Here is a 24,195-nt window from a genome sequence, read left to right as displayed (position 1 = left end):
CTCTACCAATCCATCGATTTGAAAAATGGTTACTCAACCAATTACGACACCTTCTATCAAATTGCGTTGGAGCTCCATCGTGCATAAATAGAGATCTCCGCTCGTTTAGCGTTATATCTTCTATCTCGAATGAGTGATTGCTTAAAAAATCCAAGTACATATCACCATTTAAATTTCCAGGTAGAATGTGATAACCTACTAATTTGTTACCTAAAGTCTTGTAACGTATGACAAAAGTCCACTCTAACCGGTAGATCGTCTTGCAAGAGCTATTGGATTTGTCTGTAAAGATAAGGATGTAACTGTTGCTCTTTATGTATCCACCAAGTACTTGAAGAAGACATATTTGTTTGTCTTGCCGCATTCCTTACGCTAACTTTTAGATTTTGATCGATTAAATTTAAAATCATATTCTCTTCATTAATGGTTCTTGTTCTTGGTCTGCCAGAACTTTAAATGAGTGTTGGTAATGGGATACCCTTTTGACATGTAGATTTTCATCGCACCATTATTGTGCATTATGGGAGTTAAACATACCTTGTGGCGTAAAAGTGACTTTGTCCATGAAAAGAATACGTTTAAAAAGAGTTGGATTGTGTGCCGTCCTTACTTGTAATGTTTGATAACAATCCACTCTAAGCAGTAGATCGTCTGGCAAAACTCTTGCACTTGTCTGTAATGATAAGGATGTACCTGTTGCTCTTTAAGTACCTTCCAAGTACTTAAAGAAGACGTACCTATTTGTTTGTTTCGCCACGTTCCTTGCGCTAACTGTTGAATTTTATTCAACTGAATTTCAAATCATATTTTCTTTATTATTGGTTCTTGTTCTTGGCCTACCAGAATATATTTTCTTAGGTCTAACATTCTCAGTTTCTCGACAACGTCATTCCGTGGCTCTAAATGTGTTCTTACTTGTTAAGTTTCTTCGAGGAAACATTTCTACGTAACGCGTAATAGCGTAATAGTTTCTTAATCAGTCGTATAAGGTTGATAACATGTCAGTGTATTCAAAATTTGATCACATTTTAATTACAAATATCTAAAAAATAAATGACAGTTTCTCATGTCAAACTCAGAGAAAATGCTATTGCCGTGTAAAATTTAAAGTTGAATAATTAGGGGTACTCAACTTTTGAGGTCCTTAGTATAAAACAAACAACAGTTTAAGTCCCAGAACCGTAATACATGATCATCAAATTGTTTCATACTAAGGCATCCAATAGCTCAGTGACCATACTTTTTTAACTTTAAAAAACAAGATCCTATACTGATTAGACTGAATTTCTTTGAAACGTTACAAGAAACGAAAGCCCTAAGTTCCATTTTTTTTAAATGTATCCGTTTCAACGATGGGCCCTCATTTACGCGACAAAAAATTTTCACATAATCACATAATGCTTACTAATTAATAAAAATAATAATAATTAACTTTATCAGTACTTCATAATTTTTAAATCAAAATATTCCGAAAACGTACACAGTATCGAGCAAACTCCAAATATTTTTCAGTTTTCTATCTATCCTAGAGACGGGATCACCTTTTTTTAAAGACCCAGCATAAATACCGACAAAACTTGGTAAATAAATCATTTTAACATAAATCCAATATTTATGAAGTTTCCCAAACTTTTGTGAAGCAGATTATATTAAACTAGGATTTCTTAATGTCACGTTTCCTAGTAAAATACACAAAGGCTGATATAAATGTTTTTGTTTGATGTCATAGCCCGAGAAATAAATTTGACAGAAATCTGAGTAATTGTTTTTGATACGAGTTTTAGTCCAATGATTAATGTGGAGAGCTTTTGTAGTTAATGGGGCTTTCGGTATAGTGGTCCGAGTGGAAAGAAAAACAATTAAGGGTTTCATAATATCCACTTTAAACATTCTAGTGCGGAGAGCTCTCATTTTTTCTTCAGTTTGACTGAATAATTTATGGGCTAGAGCCATTATATTTGATAAAAGAAATATTCGCTATTTTGAGATTTCAGTCTAATAATTAGTCCAATTTCTTCAAATTTCACTGTTGCTTATAATCGTAGTCCTCATTTGTTGATATAATACAGACTGTATTCATTTATATTTTGTTTATTGAAAGTATAGTTTTAACTGTCGAATAAGAGTGGTTATAGTTCTTTCAATGTCAATTACAGAAGACAGTTATGCGAAGAAAAATCAATATTTCATAAATACGTATGGCACTCATACCAAATTAAAAAATAAAAATAATGTTTAGTCTCCGTATAACGGTAAACATCTAACAAACTGTCAGTCCACGTGGACTAACCATCTTCACTGCTTACCAATGAAAACATCGAATCGTAAGCATGAATGCACTTTTTTGTTAGTTAGAAAAGAGACAGGTATGAATTTAATAATAAAGATTTAGCTATACAAACACAGCAAGTTATTTAAATTATATTCGAATGCTTAAAAAAGGAAAATGTTCAGCAATCTGATAATGCAATCATAATAAGAATTGCTGAATTAACTAAAATGATCTACAGCAGTCCCTTTCGGATTATTGAAATTATATTATTATATTATTTGAAAAGTGGCTTAATGAACGGCTTTTACCTAATATTCCATCAAAATCAGTAATCGTTATGGACAACGCATCCTACCACTCGCGTTAACTCCTTAAGATACCATAGTAGTAGTAACAAAGCTCAAATTTTAGAATCGTAAATGAGAAAATTTATTATATTGACAAGCTGTGCAATGAACAGGGCCATACTCTTCTCAGACCAATACATATTTAACCTAGTGGAGTTAATATTAATACATGAAGATACCTACTTTGGAATTGAAATGTTTTTTTTTTCGTTTGTTTTATTTCTTAAAAAATTTCATTTTACTTTATGGTTTCTGCGTTGAAATTTCGTTTTCCAGGATAAAAACGAATGGGTTACAAAAAAAACTCTCAGTTCATGTCTGGTACCCGGTGTAAACGAAAATCCCTTACAGGCAGATACATTTTATTCGTCTATTTATGTTTTATAATTTAATATTCAGTTTTAGCAAGCTCATGAGGTATGATAATGATGTTTTTCCAAGTTCCAAGTATTTCTACAATTAAGTGCATATGTCTAAATAACGGCGTTTAATGTCTTCTAATTAATAATTCGATTGCTTTCCAACGAATACTTTCTACGCCTATGGTAGATCAAACAAAATTGTCGACAAGGGTTTTTATAATCTGTAAATGATATTGGAAGAACTATACATATTCTCGTCTCTACCACTACCCTGGCTGAGAGAGATCCCCTCCTGTATCTAAAGGTGAGAGATGCAATCCCCACTTGTTCTATATTACAAGAATTTTGTAAAATCACGTTTTTTGCTATGTCAACTCTATAGGGTGTTTCCTCAATAATCTAATTGTAAACGCTTTGTCACTCCATGTTAAAACGAAAAGTTTTAATGAACATGTGTGATAAGTCTTGTAGTTAATGAGATACAGGATGTCGGATTGTGTCATTATTTATTATAAGCTTCATCAAGTGTTAAACATAAGGAAAAATAATATATGTGCAAAATGTGCTACTCCAGCTAAAATGCTGGACGTCTAATGGATTGCCGAATAAGTTCGAAGATACCAGGATTGATACGAATAAAATCACTGGCTTGTATGATACAATTTTGAAGATATAATATTGGAGTTGTTCGAATGAGCGATTTCGGATACCCTTCCACACACAAATCCAGAGAATTGTATCAAGGGGTCGAGGTTGTGGATATCCTCGTCCGATCCAACTCTCAGAAAAAACGTTAATCATACGTACCAAAATGTGTAAGAGACCGTCATGCACGAACCACATGTGCCTTCTAATAATAAGAGGTACATCTTCCAAAATAACTGGAAGCTAATTTTATAGAAAATGAATATATGTTAACCAGACAGGAAGGAAAAAATTTTCCTATTAAATAATCCTCGATGATGCCAAGCCAAAAATTATCCGAAAATGAGAGTTGGAAGCGTAATACAACTGTTGCATGTGGATTTACATCTGCCCATATACGGTCATTATGAAAATTCATGTCTTGAAAAGTTGGCTTCATCCGTGAATAGAAAATTGTCAGCAAAATTAGGATTGTTTGCGATCTTATTTTAAATCCATTGACAATATTGTATACCGAGCGGATAGTCGGTAGGTAGAAAATGTTGTCGAACACGTTTAAGGCGATATAGACACAATAAATTATCTTTTAGAATATTCCAAATAGTTCTATTACTAACATGTACTTCATCAGCAATTTTTCTGGTACTAGTTTCTGGATGCTCATCAATCATTTGAGGAATCTGGTTTTCCAATTGAGGAGTTCTTACATTTCTGTGTCGTACAAAAATATTCTTTGATTAAGTAAAAGTTTCAGTGTCTTGTAAACGATTATGTATCTTATTAAACGTTTAAGAACATGGTAAGCTATTATTTGGATAACGTCTAGCCTTTAAGGTATAATAATTGGCTAATCCATACAAAATGTGCATGTTAGACATTTCAGTATTAATAAACGCAAGCATCGTTGTTAATACAACAAATCCGTATGATGAACATTTCTCATTCGTTTTTTGCGTCAGTTTTAAGGTTCGGCACAGTATTTGACAACATTATTTAAAAGGCCATTCAGAATAAGCATGTTCTTTCGTATCACTTCTAGTAGTGTCATCAGGAAAAATAAATTTCACTTACAGTCACAGCTCATTTATTACAAACAATTCAACACCCTGTATCTTATCACACATGATTATAGGATTTTCTTTTCTTAAAATGGAGTGATGAAGCTCACACTACAATATTTTAGGTTACTGTGTATAAGCGTCAAAAAATTGAAGTTCCTTCTGAATAAGATAATCACAATATTTTAAATTTTATCTACTCCTATCAATTTATGAATTAATTATTTAGCTGCTTCTGAGCTTGAGATTAATAGGATTTAGGAACAAGAAACATGAGTTATAATAACTCACTACTAAAAGTGACTATCAAAAAACGTATCAAACTACAAATCAAGTGAGGGAGAAATATTCCATTCCTTAATTTGTAGTACATTGTACTTTTTCTAAGAATGGTTGAAATTGCAATTAACAATTAGTTATGAACAACACATTTTCGGTAATTGAAGATGTGAATATTGAAGGTTACCGGAAAAATGTATAAAATGCCGATAGAATGAGCTCGCCCCAATGAGGTGAGTCCATTGGAACCTATTATTAAAAAGAATATTTCTCCTTTTGATACTAATGGAATTGCTGTTTAAGAATTTATTTTAGAAGAAGAAATTATAGTAACATACAACTTAATGGTGTATTCTATATATATTCAGTGATTTTGTAAGAGGTATAGGATTTGATTTTGAAAAAAAATTTGAAAAATTCATGATTTCATGCAAATTTTGGCCGCGGCTCCGCTTTACATAGCCCACGCGCAAGGTCCAATTTTGGTACCCTCTCTCCAACATATCGGCCAGTATTTCACGAATATATGCTTCAATATTGGCTTCTAGTGCGTCCACACGATTTAGGCGTCCAATTAACGATCCCCAAACGTGGGAAGAACTGTTCACAAATTTGGCCATTGTTTCGCGTGCCGTGTGGCATGTGGCACCGTTTTGTTGAAACCACATGTCAGGCATGTACAATTCTTTCATTTTAATTTCAAAAAAATCGTCAATCATTACACGGTAGTGCTCGCCATTTACAGTAACGTTCCGGCCATCGTCGCTTTTGAAGAAGTACGGCCCGATGATGCCACCGGTCCATAATCCACACCAAACAGTGACTTTTCCGGGATGCATTGGTAGTTCTTGCAATGCTTCTGGCTGGTCTTTACTCCAGATGCGGCAATTTTGCTTGTTGAGGTATCAATTTAATCAAAAATGCGCTTCGTCACTGAACACAAATTTTCGATAAAAAAGTGGATCTCTCTCCAACTTCGCCAGCGCCCATCCACCAAATTTTAGACGTTGTGGGAGATCGTGTGGCTTCAATTTTTGCATCAGTCGCATCTTATAAGGTTTTACACCCAAATCCCTTCGCAAAATTTTCCACGTAGTGAAGTAACAGAGGCCCAATTGCTGCGAACACCAGCGATTCGACATTTCACGATCATCAGTAACACTGGCGGATACAGCCGCAATATTTTCTTCAGTTCTCACTGTATGTTTGCGTGTTAGTGGTTTAATGTCCTATAGTGTAAACTGGGCTCAAAATTTAGTCACAAAGCTACCGAATAGTTCACTCAGTACACCGACTAAACTGCCCATAAATTGAAAGAAGTTTGAAGTCGATAGACCAAACTGAACGAGTTTGACAATGACACGAGAAACGATTCACGCGTGATCTGTCAAAAACAGTGTTGCCAAAAAGATACCAGCCAAAAATTACTTATTAAAAATCAACAGTCTGCTTCGTTAGTAACGTCTGTCGAAATATCTGGCTAAAGTACTTCGAAGGTATCACTACTTTCAATGTCAAATGTACAAGCTTCATTGTTTTATTTCAATAAGTTATTGTTGCTAAAGAGTGAGCTTTTTAATCAAAATTGAATATTAGAAATGGAAAATATATTTTAGATAAGCGTTTCAATCTAAATAGGATCTGAGTTGTAATGAAAAACAATACATAGTTGAATTATGATTAAAAAATATCGTATTCAATATAAACCCCTCTGAGAAATGTTGGAGTATTAATAATGATGAAAAAGGACTTTTCTCATTTATCCTTTCCCTTTAATTTGTGCTCGATTTAAAATGTTTAATTAGATTGAAAGCATCTCGACAGTTGGGACGTATTTTATTGATACCTTCTTAAATGAAAGGGAGGAAAAACTAGATCCAATGAATAATTTATCACATTTTTAAAGTTGAACTCTTGAGGTACTAATTATACAAAATTATATTTAATTCAATTGATGACTTTGTTATTATAGTAAATTTCATTAGTGCGTATGGATAACACCTTTGGTCTCTGCCAGATCTTCCAACATACAACGTAGAATACAAAAATCGCATAACTAAAAACTGTTGATGAGTATATATTTCAATAGAATAAAATCAGTTATACCTAATTATTGTGATGTTCTATTGAGCTAACATATTCTCTTTCATAAAAGTAGAAATCCACGAGATTGAGGTGAAAGGTTTGTCTTTCAATAAAAAAGGTTTTTGGATCAATACCACTAATTCACTCTTCTTACCGGATATTTCCAGCTAGTGATTTTCCAACTGTGTTTTTAGTACTATCACTTCCAGATCACCTAATCTCTTAGCTATTCTTACGTAACTATTTATTTATCTAACCTTCACACCTGACACCAATTAATGTTCTTAGTTATATAAATAGTATTTAACCACAAAACGGTTGGGATGAATTTATACATGTGGTGCATTTTACTAACTTAATTTATTTATGAAGACACTGACTTTTCACTAACACTTTTCTGCTATTTCCTAATCATGGCACAAAATATTTAGGAGTAGGAGTTATAATATAATAACAAAATGGTTTTAAAAACTGTTTATTTTCTTGACATTAGATGGACGAGCCCTTTTTATGTCAGTTGCATTGGAATGTCTTATAAGTTGGAAATAAGAAAAAACATTTATAAGTCGTAAGCCTAATATAATTCACATTTTTCAAAACGAAAATATTTCACGCAGATGCATTCACCTATAACCAAATGTGAAGAAGAAACACTATGTCTAAATATCCTAAAAAGTGGAAAAACAATTATTTCTACCCAAAAAAGCAGAAAGATTGGCATGAAAAGTGAAAGACGTAGTCGAGGATTCCGCAAGGAAATTAGCGTGAATACCATACTTCAATGAGTATCGTATCATATGGATCATAATAAATTAACAATGCATATAGAAAAAACTGTACATATGGTTATACAACAGGTTGGAAAAAATAATCATCAATACGGTAATAAAAATAAATGATGTAATATTAGAAAGAGTGAAACAGAACAAATACTTGGGGTTAATAGTTACAGATAATCTGACGTGGAAATTACATGGGAAAAACATAATAGAAACAGTGTCTCCAATATTATGTGCAATTAAACGATGCAATCATATGTTGATTGGGTAATTATTTAGAATTGGGGCTCCACCCCAAACATACTCCTAAAATTTTTTCGCATATATAACCCAACATAACACTCATTATCTTATGCATATTGAATGTCAATAATTATCCAATTAAAAGTATGATTAACTGTAACGTCCTTGATACCTATAATATTAAATGAAAAAAATATATACATGTTTCACGATAAGCTTTCAACGATTGATTTAACTTAACTTAACCTAACCTAACCCAACCCAACCCAACCTAACCCAACCTAATCTAACCTAACTTAGCTTAACCTAAGTTAAGGTGCTATTGCTCTAGATGACCGCGTATGATTGGATAAGCATTGACATTCAATATGCATAAGATAATGAGTGTTATGTTGGAAAAAATGTGTCTCCCGCACCCTTATCTCATGCTATCGAAATGTCACCGTAACACTAAATTACAAAGCTTATAGAATAATGTAATCAAAATCGTATTTGCGGAAAATTTGAGCAAATAAAACTAATACATGAAATACCAATAATCCAAAGGAAGACTGATTTGAAATTAAAAAAAATCAAGATTACCACAATCACAATTGCGGAAATGAAGCACTCAGGAACAATTGTTTACGTACAAAAAAAGCTCAAAACTTACATATAACAGTCAAAAAGTGAAAAAAACTGTGTATAGGGAACCTGAGAAACTATTGAGAAATTAAGTAAAATAATAAAAAATAATTGAATTACATTATTTTTCTTTATTCTGTTATGATTTGTAATTTAATTATTTAAGGGCTTGATACCAGATTATTGTTATCTTACAAATTCACAATTTCTTTTGGTAGAAAATAGTAAAGATAGAAAAAAATTGCAATCGTCAATATATTAAATTTTTGGATGTAGGGATGATGTGCACATCAAACAAAGTGAAACATAATTAAAGCTACCTCCTATCATAACGGTCGACGTGCCGTTACTAAATGGGTTATAATTAATAGATTTACATAATGATTTTTGGGCCAATCATCACAACACACATATATACAACATACACACAAAGACAAAGTCCATTTATCATTTCAAATCTAATTATGATTTTATGCTTTGCACTTTTTTTTAGCTTCACACCAAACGGAATGTTCTGTTCTCAATATATTAATAGAAATATTGACCGGAGCTCATGCTTATTATCGAGAGTTGTTTCAGGGATTAAATATTATTACAAGATGAGTAATAAACTTGTCTTTCTGTTACATCTGGAAGAGAGATAGAAGTATGTAACTCGTCAACTCTGTGAAGTAATTTCGAACGATAAATTGGAATGGACTTCTTAAAAATAACGATGTAAGCAAATATTTCATGTATAATAATATTGTTATAGGTAGAAAAAACAAAAATTCCTTACGTTTGAATCAGTTCAGAGGTTTATAAATGAGGCGCGAGAAAAAAATACTTGATAGTAAAAGATCCTACTATTTTTAAAATATATGGAGTCCGTTGATGTCAACAATGTTAAAAGATGTTAGGAAATTGAGAGATAAATAATTGATTGTTTAAATTCCAACCACCAAGTCGAGAATAATTCATTCTTTTTGCATTGCTAGCAAATATACTGACTATTTCAATAAATACGCTGAATAATACTATTAATACATAATTCATCGGCTTTTTTTCTGGAATACTTATAAATGCTTTGAGGAGCGTGTTAATATACGTCTAAGAATTTTTATTTAAGTATTAGAACCCAGCGGAGTCAGAGGATTTTTTCTGCAAGTTTCCAGTTTTTAAAGCGGTTTCTAATTATATATAATTATAATATTATGTATGATACTTCTATACATACTACCGTTCCGTATTTACAGCGTGAAGTTTCATAACGAAGGATCTTTTTCAAGAAAAAATCGTCACGTACGCCAACATTTGAAAGTTATAAATACGTAATATTCGAATAGTAACTGATATACAATAAAATTGAGTTTGTTTAAATTCAGTAATAGAAATTTCATGATATTAACTAAAATTTTTATTCAGAAATGAGTATTTAGAAATATCGATAAATAATAACAAGAAATCACCGAAATAGATGCTACACAAATTGACACTTTTCACATTGTTATCATAATTATGACGACGTCTATAATACATTACATTTACAAATTATGTTGCTCAAGTATGTTTGACAAAACAAAACGCTTATTCCATGTAATTGTTATTATTCACATCTCCTTTCTCCATTTTGAAAGATGATAGAAATGTCATATTTGATATTTTTTCTTCACAGTATTTGTTCTTTATAAAATAGTATGAAATACATATTTCTTTGTAAAGAGATACTCTACAGAAACTAAAACGTTTTATCTTGTTTATTCCGTCCTTGAGGCATAAAATTAGGGTTTCGTTTCAAACAAGGACTACGGCGTAAGATCCATCAATTCGATGTTTTGACTGTTCAAACACGTTTTTGTTTGAATTGATGTGTGAGGGCTCGCATTGTTATGATGAGGAATGATTCGTCTACTGCTATTAGTTTCCCTGATTTTTTCGTATACTTGTGGCAAACAAATCTTGGTGTAGCATTCAGAATTGACCGCTCTACGTTGCTATAATGGGATGGTGGCGACATGTACACTTATCTCGAAAAAACAGGCGACCATTTGCTTCGAAGTGGTTCTTGCGAACAACTCTTGAAGGATTTGGTTCGTTTTGAATGACCCATAGAGTGGGTTGTTGTTCATATTCATACATTCATGATTCATCGCTTCTCATGATCTTATAGATGTCTTTTGAAGAACCGCGATTGAATTTTGTCAGCATTCCTTTGCACCAATCAAAGAGCTTTTTTTACGCGATTGTCAGATTACTTATGAGTATCTAGAGCAACAAATCTTTTTGACAGCCAAATTTTCATGCAATATTGAATGTATGCTAGTTGAAATAATGCCTCAATCTCACATCATGTCACATGACGAACTTGCATCGATGTTTACTATGTTTACTGGCACATTAGCCGATGTTGAAACTTCACGAAACTGACTCGATCAATCATCGGTTGAATTTTCTACAGTTTTTTGACATATTCGGAGACCGTAAGGTTATCTACTACATGAAGTTTATAGAATCTGTCCCGATTCATTACATCGGCAATAATTGGTAGTTGATGCTTAATGCTACAGTAAAGATGAATTCTAGAAAATTTAAAACACCCCATGATGGCATGCATGTCAAAAAATTGCTTAATCTCGTTTAGAGTAATTTTTGGTTTTATCTCTCTGCCAGTTTGCTGTAAATGATATCTAGATGTCTGTTCTGTTCCAACTTCGGAAATATCGTTATTTAAATATTTGCTGAAGTAACCCCAAGGACTCAAAACTTCGGCTACATTGTCATTTGTAATATTTTTTGGCAAGTCTTTTCCTTGAAATTTAATTTTAATTCATTTCAAATCCTATGATGTTTTTTTACTGACATTCGACGGACCTTGCTTTTCATCGTTGCTACTTTCTTCAGATTCTTCTCCGTCCGAGTTTTCAGAAACAACTGTTGGAGGGTCAAAAATATTTTCATCCCAATCACTGTTATCCTTAAAATCGGATCCAATTTCGCCAAGCATATCGTAGATTTTATCTGAATCTGCAGAAAGCTATCCAATTGATATTTTGCTTAGTTCCTGTAATGAAAATTTTGTATATGTTAACTCCTGGACGTTACGAATATGACACTCATTCCAAACAACAACATTAAAACCTCAGAGAATTTCTATCCATTTTATTGTAAAATCTTTAGTTACATGCCTATTCTAAATAATTATGCATGCAAAGCATCATTTAATAACATTTGGACCAATACTTACAATTTTTTGCCATTGTAAAACTCAAACATTGAGAAGAGAACGAAATTCGTTACTGTGACCTCCAATCACAAGACAAAAACGCCGCCAAACACAAACTTTTCGTTTTAACCAGTTAAAATAGGTGTAGCACAGATGTGTCGCATGGGGGTCAATAGAGTAAAAGCAATTATGAGCTTCACTTAGCCTCTCGATAAGATTTAAACGATTGTGACAGCGTGGAGCGTAAGTGTTATAGCGCCATCTATCAGCGAAATGTCGAAGTTTAATTTAAAAGTTCTATACTATACTGTTCCATATAAGAATGTTAATCAATTTATGCCATATTTTTAAATATTTCATTGAATATTGTCATCTGAAGCGGAAATTATGAGACATTTCAAGTTTAAAGTGAGCAATACATTGAAATAAAAATGGAGTGTTGTAAAAATGACAACTAACGGAAGAAGCCAAGATGAATTCTTATGAATAAAACCTTACAAATGTTTATCGCTATTTGTGTCAAATATCTCATAGCTTACTCATATTTACCGTTAGTGCGGAATACATAATTAAAAAATTAACCGAACGTGTTTTTAATATTAGTTTTAAACTTTTAAACTTCCGTACTTTGTCTAAACAAAAAAAATTCTCTTATTCGTCGAAAGTCTACCCCGACCACCCACGTTAGCATCGCTAGTCCTGATTATGAATGAAATTTGAAGTTCCGCGATCCTGCAATACACGTAGTAGTGGGGATTCACAACGCGCTTCCGTTTGTAGCAGCTCATCTTCGGCGAAGGCGCTGCGGTTCATCCCAGCAGCCCGTCGAGCTCAACGCTCACTCAGTTTCAACGCCGAGTTTGTTCATTGTCGTACGGATCGAGTCAGGGCTGAAAGTTACGCAGTCTCGCAGCATCGACGAACTCTGAGAGAATTTCGTTTACTGGCACGTGTTACTGGGATTTGCGGGATGATTTCGGAGATTGATTATTGTTGTTGCTGGTGGCGGTTTTGTGGTTTTTGGATTGTTTTTGTTGGAGGGTTCGACAAGTGAAGTATAAAGCTGACTGTTATTAGGTATATTTCTGTTTTTATCGATTGTATCCAAAAATTTTAATTGCATGTTAAAAAATATTAACTAGGATATATTAACTTCGAGAGAAAAAATTGGCCAAGAATTTCGATAGAAAGTTATACATATGGGGCTAAATTTCCATAGATACAAATTAGGTTCGTGAAAAGTTTTTTACAAACGACTATCAATTTGGGTCCTTTTATTTGAAAAGGTTGTGTATTATTTAGTCTCGTTCATATATCAAGAATATCTTTGAAATTACAACAATTGACTCCGAGAAGTATTGTTAAAAGAAGTAGTTTAAATATTCAAATAAATATTCTAATGCTAATTTAATAACAATTATGAATCAGTAATTATTAATAGATTATTCATATTAATTCCGTAAATTAATCAACGGTATAATTTGATGATGAATGTTTCGTAAATGGATAATGAAAATAAGACCAAATAGCAGAACTTATTGCTTTAAAATAAGATATAAAACTTTGAAGTTGATTATTTTTAAGTTTTTGATTTTTTTATGGAAATATTTCTATTTATATTAGATCTATTGTTCATATAAAATAATTTTCACAGCCTCAAAAACAACAAACAATTAAAAAGTTGAAGCTTAAGACTTCCATTACCGTGGTAGGGCAGAATTGAAAACAAATTAACGTAGAAACAACAAACTTAAATTAATTGTTCTTCGTGAAACTTCTTCACTTTTGTTATTTTTGTTGTATAGAACTTTATGATGACAAGAGAAACATACCGGCGTTTTGTTATTCTTGTAATATAGAACTTTAGAATGGCAAAGAGAATATTACGATATTACCATGTAAAAATATCTACGTTTCTGTTTTCTTGTAAAATAGAACTTAAGAATAACAAATATAACATTATAATATCCCCTCATAAATTTTTTTTTGAATTTTTTCTGAGAGAAACAATGCACCTTATCTCAATATCAACCGACATTTTACATTTAATTCTAATTTACTAAGTATCTCACTGTTCTCAGTATTCCCAAAGGTTCACTTAAGAAATAAACGATAATATTTAACTATTAATTATTGAGCTGGGTTATAACTGTCACTTCTCACACAAGTTGTAAAGGTTTGGTGCCTTTGAGCCTGCGGACCATGTCTTGATTTTATAGAAATTATTATATTTCGTTGATTATGTGGTTATAGAGTCGTTCTTCATGACCTCCAGCGATCTTCTTAATCTCTTTTACGACTGTTTTAATATGGATTCTCGCTGTAGATCTTTATTGCGGACATACCACGAGGCGTTAACTATATTCCATAGTATTCGGTTTTGGACTCTGCAGGCAAGTATAATCACTTTCACTTGTACAGCCCCATAGTTGTAAACCATAACTCCATAGCTTGAGTCTTTATATACTAGCATCTTATTTTTAATACTTGTTGTGAGCTTCTTCCTAGTAACCAATATAGTTTTTTATATCTGAGTTGCAGTTTCTGTTTACTTTTTGATATGTTCTTCCTACTCTAGTTTGGTTCCAGATTTAATCCTAGATATTTGACCGTTTTTTATATAAGATAATCTTATTGTTTAGTATAGCTGGGAGATTGTGTATCTCCTTATAGATAAAGTTGATATCGATAGATATTCCCTCATTGATTTCACTACTCCATTTATTAGCCGAGACATTTATTTTATTATTTTATTGCAGTATTTTTCGTAACAGGAATGTCACAATTATATAACAAGTATAGTATTGGTTCCAAAGTACTGCCTTGAGGAAGCCCTATTCTAATTAGTCTGAACTATGAATATTCGTTTTCTTGTTTAACTCCAATTGTAGGTCTTTCAGGTAGGAGTTTATTAGCTCAACATAATGAACAGGTGAATATTTTCTGATTTTTGATAACAAACTTTATCACATGCTTTTGCAATATCTAAAAAGACAGCTGAATATATTTTATTTTCTTCAAGAGATGTCTCTATTATATTTGTTATACGATGTACTTGATCTATTGTGGAGTGCCTGTTGCGGAAATCCAAAATGATGTGATGGAATAATTTAGTTTTCACCAAGTTTGGTTAGTATTCTTATCAAATATTATATTTATATTATATATATTTTCAATTCCTTCTTTCTAGGTCCTTGAGGGACGTCCTCGTCTACTTCTATTCTGCGGTTCATACATCAATGCTTTCTTCGGCCACTTGCTCAGATCTATCTTCATCACATGTCCATAACAGAGCAGTTGCTGTCTGTATTCTCTCTGAAGTCGTGTATACTCGACCTGTTCTTCGTCGTATATCTTCATTCCATATCTGCTCTGTTCTGGATATCCTGCACTATCATCTTAAGTGGTCCATTTCCGTAGCCCATTTCCACCCTTTAGATTAATTTTTCCTAACTACAGCAATGAGTTCAGACTTTGTGTAAATTTGTTGTTTCATCCTCCGAAATTATGCTTCTCAGGTATTTGGCTTGTCTACATCGTCTAATCCTATTTATTTGCAGTTCGGTGTCTCCTTGTGTACTTCCTACCGGCAGATATTCTGATTTTGACATATCCATATTGAAACTCCATTTTACAAATTCGCCGTCCAGCTTTCCCAGCATATAATCTGCATCGTCCTCGTCGCCAGCTATAACTTCGTCGTCGTCTGCGAAAAATAAAGTTGATAATAACGTATCCTCTATCTAAATTCCCATTCTCGCAACTTTAGTTTTTCAAATACTCAAAGCTTCCTGAATGTATGTTTCGAATAATATTGGTTATAAACTGCACCCTTGTCTCAAGCCTTTCAAATGCAAAAATCGTTTTGATAGGGTATTTGCCAGCTTGACTACACCTTTTGTCTTTCTGTATATGCTCAGAATAGGTCGAACATAAACATTGCTAAGGTCACTATATCAAAAAGCTGTTACAACGGTACCGCACAAAATCCGTACTGTTATTTTAATTCAATAATATTTTTTCCAATTTTATTTTTCAAAACATTGCCGTACAATATTGCCACACTTCTCATCTCTATTCATAGTATCTTCTTAAGTAATTTTAAAATAATTTGTAATAATGATATCGGTCTGTAGGATTCTACTTTATGCATTGATTGTCGTCATTTGGGTATCAGTTATCACTTCAACTGTTTTCCACGTGTTGGTACTCGTACGTATTGGAGTTTGAATACTGCATTTATGAGGTTTGTGAGTTTCATAAAGGCCTTTATTGGTAACTGTTATTAAGTTGTACCCTAGGGTATTCTTGGGGTTTATGCTATTCTTAATAATTTTCATTAACTCTTTAGTATGTGAAGTAAGCTCTATTTTTTTCGTGGCCTTCACTATTGACTCCTTCTTCGATACTCTCATCATCGTTACTAACGGTTTCATCATTACTTTCTATGTCAGTGGTTTTGAAAATGCATAAGCCTTTTGTTGATCATCACGTGCCCAAGATCCATCTTCGTTTCGAATTGGCAGAACCTGTTGAATTGGTTTGTTCAATTATTTCGTTGTTTAGTGTATTTTTATTTTCTGCAGTTCCGGTCTCCTGCCACGTTTTTTGGCTTTCATTTTTCTTTGTACTAGTTCTCTGATTTCTTTGGGGTAGTTATGACTTTTCATTCTTCTTGTAATTGGTTTGGTACTGTTCCATGCTGCTTGCTGTATATTTATCATTACTTTTTTATTTTCTTCGTCTACTTGTTCATTAGTTCTGATTGGTACATTTAACTTAATTCTATCACTTAATTCTTGTTTGAAACTTTCTCCTTATTACTTAGATTCTCATAAAAAAGAAGTGGGCTTTTGTGTTTTGATTTTACTCTAAGTTGTTCAAGTGAACATATCTTACGTGCATAAACTAAGGACTTTATTTGTTACGAAATTTGGAAATAAAGTGGGTTCAACTCACAACTTCTTGGAGACAATTGAAAATCATTCTGTTTTCTAATACACCGAGGTGGATATCCATGCTATTCAAGCAACATGTACCTTCTCAGAGATCGAATGTTAATAAAAAAATTGTTACTTCAAATAACTCTGTCAACGATTACTGAGAACATGTGAAAGATATCATAGCTCACAATAAATATCACAAAATTTCATAAACTTTAAGAGTAGAAAAGGCTGAAAAATCTAAAACTACATAGCAAAATATTCAATTTTGAGTTACTATCCACCCTTAAAACAAAAAAACCACAATTACGACACTCTGTTAGGAGATATCAAAAATTTTCTTACTCTAGTGGGTGAGCTAGATAGCGTTCGTTGATTTATCTACGATTTTCACGTATAACAAAACAAAATATTGCATCAAATAAATATAAGAAATCTGTATTAGCACCATATTCATTTGAATAATTTGAATAATCATAGTTCCATACGTACTCTGTATGATTCTGTATAAAAAAACTTCAATAACATTTTTCATCACTCACAATAATCCTGAACTTTGTATACAGCGAATAATATAATTTGTGTTTTTCGGCATGATATCCCGAAGTGTGCCCGATATTTCATTGATATATTGGTTTGTCCTTTTACTCATTATATTTTGTCTTGAAATTATTTGTATGATATGTAGATCTCACTAAGAAAATTCTTAGTGTCTGAGTTTCATTGCAACACTATGTATTCGAAATTCAAAATAATTTCAACCGATGAAACTGAAATTTTATCACATTATTACGAATATATACAGGTCAAGCTAATAAAAGATTGTTGGAAATAAACAATTTATTGTGATACTAAAAGATTTGTGTGAAGATATGCGGATTATTTGGAGTGAATTATGTGATTTTTATTTTTATATAGTCAAAAATAGAAGAAAATACTTCATGTCAACAAGGAAATATTTGTAACCAGTTTTGACACAGAAATAACGAAAAAGAAAACTAATAAAAGCTTGATTAATTGAAATATTTATCATTCAATTCCATGAACACTCATATTTATACAGCTGCTCACAAATAAACAAACATTTAGTCAAAGCATTTTGAAATGAAATTTGAGAATTCATCGTCTTTCATTAGGCATCAAGTAATATTATTGTTACTGAACAATAGAAACAAATTTAGAACAGCTTGAAGTTTGAATAAATGTTGAATCTTCTTATATAATTTTTGATGAATACATAATTTTCATATTAAAGTCATGATACTCCATTAAAATAATGGAGTCCGCTTCTCTTGATATGACACTATTATCATTACTGCTACTATTATTGGTTCCGATATTAATAACACCAGATTTAATAATAGGAACCACTAGAAAAATTTTTATAACGCTCTTATGTGATAATGGGATAACTTCGTCTATTGCAGTACGTAGCCAAAGTTCCACATCTTCAATTCTCATTAAATTAGGAGATGCTATAAAACTATTTGTACCTATAGGCAGTTCCAAAACTGTAATAGCGCGAGCATGAGTTATTGTTATTAATGTAAGTTGATCGTGCTTATTGTACCCAATTCAGTTTTCACGTAGTCATTTTGAAATTTTCACTGTCTGAAATGCTCTGGCGACGGAATCTAACTAAAGTTCGAAGTGATCTGCCTTCATGTCTTTGTGGTAGTCGTCAAAGATCACACTATTTTCCTCCGGAAATCCACTGCTAGAGTTAGACTGAGATATAAGGGGTTCGAGCCCGACTTGATAGGTCTAATGTGTCTCACGTTAGCTAGAGTTAGGCTAAACAGATAACCTACAACATTTCTTACAGTCTGGATCATGCCGATTAGCAAGGTTCGGGTGCTTGCTATCTTGGTGCATGCAGAAATTACGTGATATTGCCTGTTGGTGTTTGAAAGCCTGGCGATAAACCTTTAATAATAGCTTTTCGACTGATTGTGAAGGTTTTGTCGACCCGTAGTTTTTCAACCGTATGCCTGTCTCATCTGAGCATTTAGTTGAAGATTTTGGTTGCCAAATTATGCCTTTTTACGAACGTAGTTTCGTGGTCAGATGATTGTTTCCCGTTTACCGCCAATTCCAACATCCTCCGTGAAGCTTAGCAAATATAAAGTTGAGTTTTTTGTACAAGATGTTCCAACTCATGCTCTGAGATTACAGTAGGAATTTCTTTATCAAAATGAAAAATTACAGTCTATTCGTCTTTTATCTTGCTGGCTATGTTTTATCTCATCTTATTTTATATATTTTCTTTCTCGTGAATGTATCTGTTATATTTAAATATTACCACAACGATATTTTTTATCTAAAAGTGGATTTTCATCTGTTTTTTATAAATGGCGGACAATGGTTCCCTTTTAGAACTTTCCATTATAGCAGGAGGTTATTTACAGTATTGATTTTAAAAATTTCTAGGAAAGTCTATTTATTCATTTGTTGTGTTTCTTTTTGTTCTAGAACTGTGTAGATTTTTATTTAGGTATATAAATGAATTGTGAAAACGCAGTTAGTTCAGTGTCAAATAAATAGTCATAGCGAATAGAACGAGTTAGTGAAGTAATCGCAAAGTGATATTTATAAGTATATTATTATAAGTTATTGAAGTGTATCATATAGTGTATGAATAAATTAAGAACGTAACAGACAGTGTTTATGAATTCACCCCACGAATAGAAAGAGTGTAAATAAATACGAAAAACGTTACATTGGTGTCAGGTATGGGGTATTATATATAAATAGTGACATAAACATGGCAAAGAGACTAAGTGATCTGAATGTGACGGAATTGAAAGCCCAACTGGAGAATCTTGACTTGGAATCGTCCGGTAAGAAAAGTGAATTGATAGAAAGATTTAACGTGGTGCTGGTAAGTGAAGTCTATTCAACGAAGAGTCCTCGATCTTGATCTCATCAATTTCGACTTCGAAAAACGATATTTCTGACAATATATCGAACAGGAAGGACAATATTTCGGCTATGAAAAATGATATTTCGGCCAATATGGATGACAAGATTTCTACCATAAAGTGCGACAAATTTTATCATTGAAAACCGATATTGCCACTGGCGTCAAAAATGAAATGTCATCTCTATAATTAGATATCGAGAATGAGATGAAACAACGATGAAAAATCAGATGAATGAGAAAATTAAGCAGTTGGAGAAAAAGACGATAGAAGATAAAAAACCATGCAATATACAAGCACCATTCAGAACAGAAGAGCAGTTCTACACGAGTCAAGGCTCCAACGATCGACGGCAAGACGTATTGGACCAATAACGTTAAACACGTTTGAGGCAGTCACAAAAATGAATAATTGGTCCGATAAATAAGTGAACTTGACCATTGCACTGCGAGGATACGTTTTAGATGTACTCCAGTAGTTGGATATGCGATATGGTCATTGTTCACATTGGAGTTCCATTAGTTTGAGACCACATTTCAAATTTTCAGCAACCTACCTGTCGTGAAGTTTATAATACATACTAATAGTTGATATTGCCCAGCTGCTGTCACTTCTATTCGAAAGTTTTATGTACAAATAATGTAGTTGTCTTATTCTATTTAGTTTATTATATTTCCGACTGAGATTTTTTCTTTCTCGTAAAACAGACTAATATTCACCTACGAAACTCCAAATTTTTCTAAATTATCACATTATCATCACCCTTCCGCTTTAAAGAATCTTGCGTTCAAAGTAGATATTATAAGTTTTTCAGCAATTTTCCTCGCAATCAAGATCTTCAGTCATATAACTGACATGCTCACAGAAAAATATAGCCTCTAATTATCCCAAATTCAAGATATGGCCTAATCTAAAAGATGCAACATATGTTTTCCAAGTTTATTCATTCTTCATTACATAGAGGAGACGTTTGGTATTGTTGAAGTCGAGTTACGAAATTAAGATAAAAAAAATCAATTCTCACTTCAGCTAATCCTGTCGCTTAATCCGTGTTATTCCTAATAATAGATGCTAACAGGTGTGGATAAATTGTCGAACCTCCTTCTAGAGTTGTGTGACTATTCCTTTTATGTCGAGTCACTTCTCGGCATGAGTTCTCTAAAATTGTTTAAGAGAAGACGATTACAACACGTTACGGGCTCTGAGATCAAACCAATACTGTATGTAATTTTTAATATATTGACGTTAGATACGGATAAGATTGTTATCGATTAAATGTTGCAATAATTAACAATGTCGAGAATTTATGAACCATTGTTATGAGTTTGAATAGTTGAAATACTGAATTTGTTTTCCACTCGCGGGGACGAATATACAGAGGTAGTATTTCATTAGCAGAAGTAAGAAAAAATATTTTTTATAGAGTTTATAAAAATGGAGTGCATAAAGGTGATAGGGACTTGGCCAGGGTGAAATTTTGAAAACTTTCGACGCTTCGGCTCCCACTTTGAAGCCATTATTAGAGGTAGGGTGGGGATAGAATGAATAGAATAGAAATCAAAATCGAGAACACCGTGTTGACACTAACACAATCATTGCTGACCTTGAGCTAACTGGTGAGCTAGCCTGAACCTGGTAATTATTTGCGGGTTTTGTCTTTTTGGCCCTCGTGGGAAGTATATTATTGGCGTCAGGGGCGTCAGGGCGGTTTCTCGGGGGGTTTTCGAGTAAATGTTATGGTTGGTATTGGAAAGAAGAGGATGAAGAAAGTGTTGAACGTTGAGGAAACGATTGGTGTGAGGTGTTTTGATATAGGCTGACTGAGAGAAACTGCGCGGAGAAAGTTTTTTGATCATGACGTCAAGGAATGGCAGAGATGATTTTTTCTCCACTTCCATCGTGAATTGTATACACTTATACTTATCTTGATAAAATGTGTGGTGTTCAAAACACATATATTATCTTTGTAACGATTATACATATACCAGTGAAATATGGAAACTGAATATCAAGGTTTATGCGAAACAGCGAAAACCAAATGCATGATGTATTCTAAAAGAGAAACGATAAAAAACACTACTCTGTCTAAATTCCTGTTGGTTATATATAACAAATTACATATCTGGGAATAATCTTCGATTCGCAATCAAATTGGAACGAATCCATTAAGAATCTTATCGTCATATGTCAGAATGGACTAAACCTATTAAAATTTCTGCAAACAGAAAGTGGGGATTTGACGTTACTTACTGGTCCTTACTCTCAATCTACAGCTATCTCATATGTTCAAGATCCATTATGGATCCATCACCTATGCCTCCGCTAAAAAACAGATACCAAAATGTTTAAATACTACAGCCAATCAAGTATTGTGCAAAATTGCTGGAGCTATATCATTTACAAGTAAAACTAGCAAAAAGAAATGTACTATAATGAGCAACCATGAACATACAAAGTACGATACCACAGTTGCAAATAGATGAAAACTAAACTATCGACTATCCCTTTTATCAGACGGTTTCTAGATATATCAGACAACTAGATATGCAGATTTCCCCAATTCTACAATTAAATATTGATCTACCTCTACCATGGCTGATTAGAACTCTAAGTATTGATACAAATTTGAATATCTTGAACAAGGCAGAAACGCCAGCCTCTGTAATATATCGGAGCTTTCACTCGAAATTCTCCGTGTATTCTCACTTCCATAAAATATTGATTGATGCACCGAAAACCCAATGAAGTAACCTCCGTATATTTAGCAGAAATATATGTGATCCTACAAGCTTTGGTCGAATTTCAATCGTTAAACGTACAAAAAACTGTAAAAGTAACCGACTTCTGAATATCTATAAAAAATCTCCCTTGAACTACAAATCAAGATTCAATTGCATCTACTACAAAACAACAACTTAGATGTCAAACAAGGAAAGGAAGTTGTTGAAAACATGCAAAGGATTCTACGGTATGTAGTGACGTACATGAAGAGTGCGGTTTATAGTAAATATCAAAAAGAAAATTAATCTTCAGAGGCAGGGATCATTCCATAAATTGAAGCAAATAAAGGAGAGTGCTGCACAGTGACCGCGCATATGCAGTAATCGCCCAAAACAAGTTAAAGTAACCAAACTAAGAATTGGTCACACTATAATTTCACCCGCACGAATAATTATTATGTAAAACTAACCAACTTATGTGAATAACTTGTAACCGAGAACTTACTATAAAAAATACTTTTAAAATATACAAATCGCGAAGACAATAATGTAAATTTCCAAACGACATGAACACCTAACTATTTTCGTTACTTCGTTCGAAAAGTTCAAAAAGACATTATCATAATTAGGTATAGTTCTTCCAATATCAATTGCAGAAAATAAAAACCGGTTCGATATATTTGCCGACAATTTTGTTTGATCTACCATAGGCGTAGATAGCTCATTCTATATATTTACTATTTTTATAAATATATAAAAATACATATTTTAAAAATATTTATATCTTATGCGAGAAAGTATTCGTTAGATGTCAATAATATCATTATAAATTGGACGGCATTATACGCCGTTATTTAGACAGATGCTCTTAATTGTAGTCCTACTTGGAACTACGTCACACCAGAATCGAAACAACAATTCATGAAATGGCGACATTCATCACCACCCAAATAGTGAAGTTTAAGCAAACAATTTCTGCCCGGAAAATCATGTGCACAGTTTTTTGGGAGAGAAAAGGAGTATTGCTAGCGGAGTCTTATTGTGAGACATTGAACAATCTGCGTCGTGCAATCCAGAATAAAAGACGTGGCAAGTTGAGTAAGGGTATCATTTTGCTCCATGAGAATGGGAAACTCTAGATCATCCTCCCTACAGCCCTGATCTGGCGCCCAGCGACTACCATTTGTTCTGGCACTGGCGGCACCTGGGCGGTCAGCGTCTTCAAGACGATAACGAAGTCAAAACAGCTGTGATACAGTGATTAACAAGTCAGGTGGAAGAATTTTATGAGAAGTACCTCAATATTCACGGAAATTATGTAGAAAAGTAGATTAAGGTACAGGCTTTCATGTAAAAATAAAATTATTGCAATATCTTTGCAGTTCTTTTTCTAATTCCAACGTCCCTATCTGTAACAGCATTTTGTTTAAACAGGGTACCAGACGTGAACTGAGCACTTTTTGTACCCCATTCGTTTCTTTTTCTGGAAAACGGAATTTCAAAGCAAAAACCGTAGAGGAAAATAAATTTTCGCAAAGTAAACAAACGAATCGTCTAAACTAGAGTCATCATTTGATTGAATTATGATGAGTTGTAAAGACGGTGATGCCACATACTCATATTCTATTTTGATAACGTCTTCAACAATTTTTCCAAAGCTCTTGGTGGTCTGCCAGCAGAACTTTCTTTACAAGTTCTGCAACCTCTTTACTCAG

The 24,195-nt window shown here is 33.0% G+C and overlaps 1 protein-coding gene across 2 annotated transcripts in view; it reads left to right on the top strand.

Moving 5' to 3' along the window:
- The first annotated feature begins 12,740 nt into the window (after positions 1-12,740).
- LOC130452713 (monocarboxylate transporter 2-like) overlaps positions 12,741-24,195 on the top strand; it is a 377,455-nt gene continuing 366,000 nt past the window's right edge. Inside the window, exon 1 of one of the 2 annotated variants that reach the window (XM_056792128.1) lies at positions 12,741-12,973. The gene's annotated coding sequence lies outside the window, so the exon portion shown is untranslated. The remainder of the gene's footprint in view (positions 12,974-24,195) is intronic. The other variant, XM_056792127.1, reaches the window with a different exon arrangement.

The sequence above is a fragment of the Diorhabda sublineata genome, chromosome 2 (assembly GCF_026230105.1).
Source record: "Diorhabda sublineata isolate icDioSubl1.1 chromosome 2, icDioSubl1.1, whole genome shotgun sequence".
Classification (NCBI taxonomy): Eukaryota; Metazoa; Arthropoda; class Insecta; order Coleoptera; family Chrysomelidae; genus Diorhabda; species Diorhabda sublineata.
This window is presented reverse-complemented; position numbering and strand designations above follow the sequence as displayed.